We start from the raw sequence: 6,391 nt of genomic DNA, 5'->3' as shown, positions 1-6,391 counted from the left end.
GTAGGAGCCGGAGATGATGCTAAACACTCTGCAGTGCACAAGACACCCTCCACAGCAAAAACCATTCCAGGCCAAAATGTCAATAGTGCCTAGATTGAGAGATCCTGACCTAAACCAAAAGCCAACTGCCTTGGAGGAAGTAATCCCTCAGAATTCTCCAGCAACCTAGGCAGAGAGCAAACTGGAGCATGGGGCTGGTGGGGAGGAGCCCAAGAGAAGGCTTTCTCGGGCCCCAGGCTAAGAATGGGGAGGTCCCAACATACTCCTTCCTCCTGCTTTGCCTGCAGAACACAAAATCCTGGCATCTGAAAAGATTAAACAAAACCCATGATTCCCAGCCCCTCAGGCTGCATAAGCCTGCCCCTCATCTCCTATTTCCCTCCTGCACCCCCTACTCTTGGAGCACAGTTGGAAATTCAAATTGCAATCTTTTACTGTCCAGCCCTCAAAGGCTCAGCCTGCTTCCTCTCCCAGGGACAAAGTCTCCTCAACGTCCTGCCTCCCTTTGAGATGAACCCCCCAACCCTGCCTCTCTCACCAACTGTAAGTTTGTCTTCCCCACCTCCCTCTACCCCGCCTTCTCTCTCTAATTAAACCACATCCAGGGTGTTGGGAGGGAAGGGGAAAGGATTCTGAAGACTTCCGTGCTGCAGGTTCTGGGGGCCTACAGCCTCATGTTTTTTTTGTGAGGTGCCAGCCACGCTGTGATCATTAAACCCCACCATGGTCGGGGGATTTTCTTGCTGCTGTTAACCTGGGAGCCAGCTCCATTCTTGTTTATCAGACTTGATTTAATTCAGCTTGGTCAGGTTCCAAGTGTTGAGGTGGAGATTAAAGGCAACTGAAGAATCCAATTAGCTGCCCAGTCTTCTTTAAGCCAAAAAATCAGGTCACAAACTAGATCAAAGTGAAATTATTTCTCGACAGCTCTGTTCATTAAGGGGAGGGTGGGAGCTCATACTGGTAAGCTGGGCTCATTATGGGGATTGGCATTTTAAATACAGTATCTCCCCCAAATTATATGTTTCAGAGGTCACAGGGAGAAACCGAGATTATCTCATGTGAACTCTCTATTTGCTTAATAGAAAACAGCCGAAGAACGAGCAAATATATAACTTCTAGGAAAAGACTCAAACAAGGCCCCAATTTTCCTGGGCCGGAAAACCAAATCTGGAAACTGGAATTGGCAACAATCACTCCCAGCCAGAGAATTCCTCCTCTGGGTGATCTAGAGAGCTGAGAAAGCTAATTTTTCCAGGTGGCCCTATATTCACCCATTTTCATGAGAGCCCACCCCTTTTCCCGGCTGGGTGCAGTGGCAAGGGAGGCCCCCTGGCTGCCCAGCCCAACCTCCCCCCAGTCCCAGGACCTAGGCAGCTTTGAAGAGAAACCACTCACCATCTCTGGACTCTGAGTCCCACGCAGTGTCATTTCCAGCAGCAAGAGATTCCCCTTGGGCCTTCCCGTGTTTCTATGGGCTCTTCTGAGGAGGCTGAAGAACATAGGAGGAGAGCAAGGAAGGCCATGATCAGATTCATTTCCCATAGGAAGGATCAAATATCAAATTGCTGTGAAGGCATTTAAAAACCCTCAGTTTCAAAAAAAAAAAAAGAAAGAAAGAAAGAAACCCTCAGTTTCATGTGAGAGAAAGAAAAATTACATTCAAGAGAGCAGAACAGGACATGTGCCCTCCTTCTTCTGTAAGCACTGATTTTGGACTAAGGAAATCAGCAGAAACCATGGCTTTTCCCCTCCCTGTTCCCTTCTGCTTGCAAAATTCCTGCTTAGCTTCTCAGGCAACCAGGAACCTCTGGGTTAGAAGATGGCATTTTTAGGCTCTCCAGGTCACAACCTTGTGGGACACTGAACGTGGTTAAGTTTGTAGGGTTTTTTTTTTCGAGGGTGGGGGAATAGGTTGTGACCACTTCTGGAGTCTCTGAGGTCTGAACCACCAGTGAGAGACCCCTCCTCAAACTTCCCAGTCTCTCCATCTCATCCAAGTAGGGTCTGGGAGCAAAGTCACTTGTACCTGGAGGTCTGACCCTCTTGAGTGGAGTAAATATAGGAGAGAGCAAGGGAGACACAGGAAGAACAAGGAGAGTCTGAAAGCTTCTGTGAAAGCGTCTATCTGCACCTCCTGCCAGGTTCTTGCTGTCCCCAAATTTCTAGCTGTTGCATCACTAACCAAGTCTGGGAGTCTTGACGACTTTATTATGTGGAGGCATCCAAGTCATGGAGTTTATTTTGGGGTTGCAGCCACTCAGGACCCCCACTAGGCTTTTCTTCTCCCTTCCATCTCCCTTAGCAAGAGCCTGTACCCTCAAGGGAGAGGTGGGAAGCTCACACCTTGCCCAATATTGGGAGATCTAAGGACCCAAACCCCTGAGCTCAAGTAAGTGCAGCCCAAAGGGATTCCTCTTGGATGATGCATTTGAAGCAAAAGGAAATCATGTATGTCTCCTGGGTTTTGTTTTTCTTCTCTGTGTATTTCCCCCCATGGGATTACATCATCCTTCCAGATCCTTCCACACCCGCCTATTCTCCATGCCCCGGGGCTGCGGGGCAGCAGCGCTGCCAGGTCTTAGAAAATACACGCTGGATCCTACACGGATTTTCTAACGTGTCCCATAAGATGGACTGAACGCCCAATATTTTCGTTTTGTTTTAAATCAGCGGCCAAAAATGAGTTTCAAAATCTGGTTTCCGAAGGAGAAATGAGAGGACACAAGCCCGAGGTTGAATGTTGCACTAACCGAGCCGGGACCCAGTGATTCCCATAGGGTGTCTGCCGGCCTCCAGCAAAAGAGGAGCCTCCTGCAGCCGCCCCCGCCCGCCTCCCAAAAGGCCGCTCTTCAGGGGTTTCCGGGGATCGCGCTGCCAGAGGTGCACCCAAGCCCTGGCACTCTGGCCAGAGCCGCTCCTGTTGCTCCACACGGCGGCCTTGTTTTTGTCCTAAAAGCCTGAGCTGAAATAGAAAGCTGGGGAATCGAGGCTGTGGTTGCCTTGCACATGTGCGCCTTGGTCCCTCAGGGGGCCGGTCCCCGTCCTGGACTGCAGTCCCTTGTGCTGGTCACTCACACTCGGCTGGCGGAGCCGCCTACTGGATATGGGGACCGAGATGTACGTGTCGCGCGGTGGGAGGTGCCAGCACAAGCCCTGTACCAATTTCCCGGAGAGCCCTGGCGCCACCGGGCCGGGTGGGGATGGGGGCGCGGACGTGCCGGCCCGGGAGGGGGCTCCCCCATCCCAGCTGTTCTCTTGGCCCCGCAGCACCCGGGACCCAAAATAGCCAGTTCACGCCGGGTCAGCCCGATGAGAGCCGAACCCGCACCGCTCCCCAGCAAGGGATAACGGGCCCAGGGCCTCTGCCCAGCGGTCACATTTCCACACGGAGCAGTCTCGCAGGGGTGTTGCGGGTGCGCGGATCGCGGCCTGATGGGAAGATGCGGAGAGTGCGGATGAGACCCGAACGGCCGGGAAGAGAGGCAGCGCTCGCTCCTGCCCAAGCTGGGGGCTGTCCGCGGCCGCCAGGGTTCCAGGCCACCAGCCCAGCCCCCTCCGGCTGCTAGGCCCGCGCGCCAGGCCCGGCCTCCAAGGGCCCCGGGCTCCGTACACCCGCGCGGGCCGCTCCGGGCGCTCCTCGGCCGGCGCCTTCTCTCTGGCGCGCCCCTGAACTTGGCACAGAAGCCGCCGCCCAATAGACACTTCGAACAATACGGGAGAAAAAGAAAGAACGAAAGAAAGAAACCACTTTGCCGGCATAAACGCTACGAGGCACTCTCCAAGTTTTCCTGGCTTCTCGTAAAGGTGGCTGAGGCCGTTTACAGTAAGAGCAGAATAATGTTTGCGACTGTACGACATAATTATCTCCAGACTTGCCTCTCCCCCGCTCCCAGCTAGGGTTTTCACCAGCGAAAGCGGCTAATGCATTTGCACACATTAAACATCTTGAACGCATAATTACAGGCTGCAGACAGCCTGAACAATAAAATATCTCGGCTCGATATTTTTGGAAGCCTTTTGCGACTATGCCTGGAATAAATAACGACCGCTTTCTATGTCCTCAGCCATCTAAACTGCAGCCACCGTAATTTTAGAGCACCCCCACCCCATCCCTTCTGGTGCTTTTGAGAAAAGGTGCCTGAGGTGAGTGGGGGTCTGTGTATGGGAAGGAGGGTGCAGCCTCCTGGAGAGGTGTCCCGCAATGAGGGAGGGCTCCCAGGGCTCTGTGCCTGGACAGGGGTGACTGGAATAGGGAGAAGAAAATAGGTTCCCAGCCGGAGGCCACCTTCCTCATTTGAGGGATGTAAGTGGGGCCCTCTAGGCCTTACAGCCTCTGGACACTGCTCTCGCCATCCTTTTCCTCTTCAGAGGCTAAACATTTTGGAGAAGGAGCTGATTATCACCTCCCCCATCTCGCAACCATCCTGAGAAGGGTGTCTTTAGATGGGACTGGTTACTGTTACCTGAGAAATCTGCTGGAAAAGAGCTCCCTATTGAAGCAGCAAGATTGGGAGGAGGAAGCTGGGAGTGGTTATTTTCTCGCACCGAGGCCAGGGACGCTCTAGCTTCCCTTGAGTCTTACTTGCTGTGTCTGTAAAATGGAGATGATTATAATAACCACGGGACCTACTTCACAGGTTGTTATGAGGAAGCACTTAAAATTTTTTTATTGGCATATAACTTACATATATAGTGAAGCATAAAAATCTTAAGCACCCAGCTCACTGAATTTTTATATGTGTATATAGTTGTATAACTACTACCCAGATCAAGATACAGAGAATTACTAACCCCCAAAAGGCTCCATGAAGAAGCACTTTTAAAACTAACTTTAGTCAGCGATAACATTATTGTCTCTAACTCAAGAAGTCAACACCCTGGTCAAGTATGTGGAGCCTGTTGACCCTCAGCAACAAAAATTGACAAACCAAATATACACAGAAAGGATATTTACTATTCACACCATGGTTAAGGGCTGTGAGAATCTCTGAACTGAAGGAGCATGGATGGGTTTTTGTCTACAAACCCCCAGGCACACGGAGATTTGGGGGAAAATTGAAGATAAGACTTCAGTCCGTTTTGAGACCATGGGGTTCTCCTGTTGCTATGTGCAGCTGGGACTTTATATCCTGGGCTGGTATGCTCAATTCCAGGTTAGGGCAAGCCCAGCAGAGAAAGGCCTGAGAATCCCTCCCAAGGGATAGGAATCTGATTCCTATAAGGGTAAGGTCTAAGTTTTGGGGTGTCTTATTTCAGTGTCTCCTCTGAGTACAAATCTAGGTTGATATGTGGAGGGAATTTCCTACAGACATGTTTGGCCGTGAGATGAACAGGGCACCCTGTTTCCTGACAAGTGCTATCCCACTGGCTAACACATGAAATTGGTACAAATTGCAAACAATACAAGAGAATTTACAGCAAAAAATGAATTCACCATCTGACCCTCTGACCCCCAGTTTACTCCATAGGAAGCTGCTGTTATTGGTGGCTTGACTATCCTTCCAGCTCTTATTACATACACACCTCCTTTTTTAAACCACACTGGTAGCCCTCAATATGCATGCTGCCCTGGCCTTGGATTTTTTTCCCTAAGTAACTGTCCAAGACAATTCTCGATGACACATGTATTGGTTCAGAAAGTTATGTTCAGCCCTGGTGACTCAACCCAGCTGACATTCATGCTAACCTTGTGTGGCCTGGCACGGGGGAAGGGTCATTATAGCCTGGATTCTAGATCCTGACATACCTCTAAAGGACTTGGCAACCTGCAAAACAGTCAGCTAACTTGGCTCACCACCCATCATTAGCAGCAACCCCAATCACTCCTTGAGTGACCAGAACCATGCTGGGGGAAATAGTTAAGGCACTGACCATGACTTTTGATCTACAACTATTCTCTGGAGTCAGGGGAAATTGGAAGTGCCTCTTGGAATTTTTAACTATTTTGTCTAATAGCTGTAAAAACTGTGCTCCCGTCATTAGCCCACCCTGGGTGTCTGCCTCAATCGATCCTATTTCCTCAGTCCTCCTTGGGGCCCAGTAGGATGGCTCTCATCCTGGCCCTCACCCAGGCCTGAGCAGAGGGAGGAGGGCACAGTGGGACCTCAGCCCCAAACCTTGGACCCCACAATGTCTGCCAGAAGACATCGGAGGAAACGCATTTACCACCTGGGCGACCTTGACGGCAGCCGATTAAACTTTAATCCGGGGTGTGTCCTCAACCTTGCCGTGTCATTTAAACACATCAAAGGTCATAAAAGGATTCCAATGCCATGAGCGGGTCCAACGCGGGCCTGCAGGGAGTCAGCGTTTAATTCTGATGGATTTCCACAGCCAGGATTGGGAGCACGGGGCATGGCAGGGGGCCATAAGAAAGAAAGAAAAAGGT

The sequence above is a fragment of the Bos grunniens genome, chromosome 4 (genome assembly GCF_055505025.1).
Source record: "Bos grunniens cultivar Pamir isolate PY7600 chromosome 4, Bosgru_T2T1.0, whole genome shotgun sequence".
Lineage (NCBI taxonomy): Eukaryota > Metazoa > Chordata > Mammalia > Artiodactyla > Bovidae > Bos > Bos grunniens.
The sequence above is the reverse complement of the archived record's forward strand: the minus strand, read 5'-3'. Positions refer to the sequence as shown.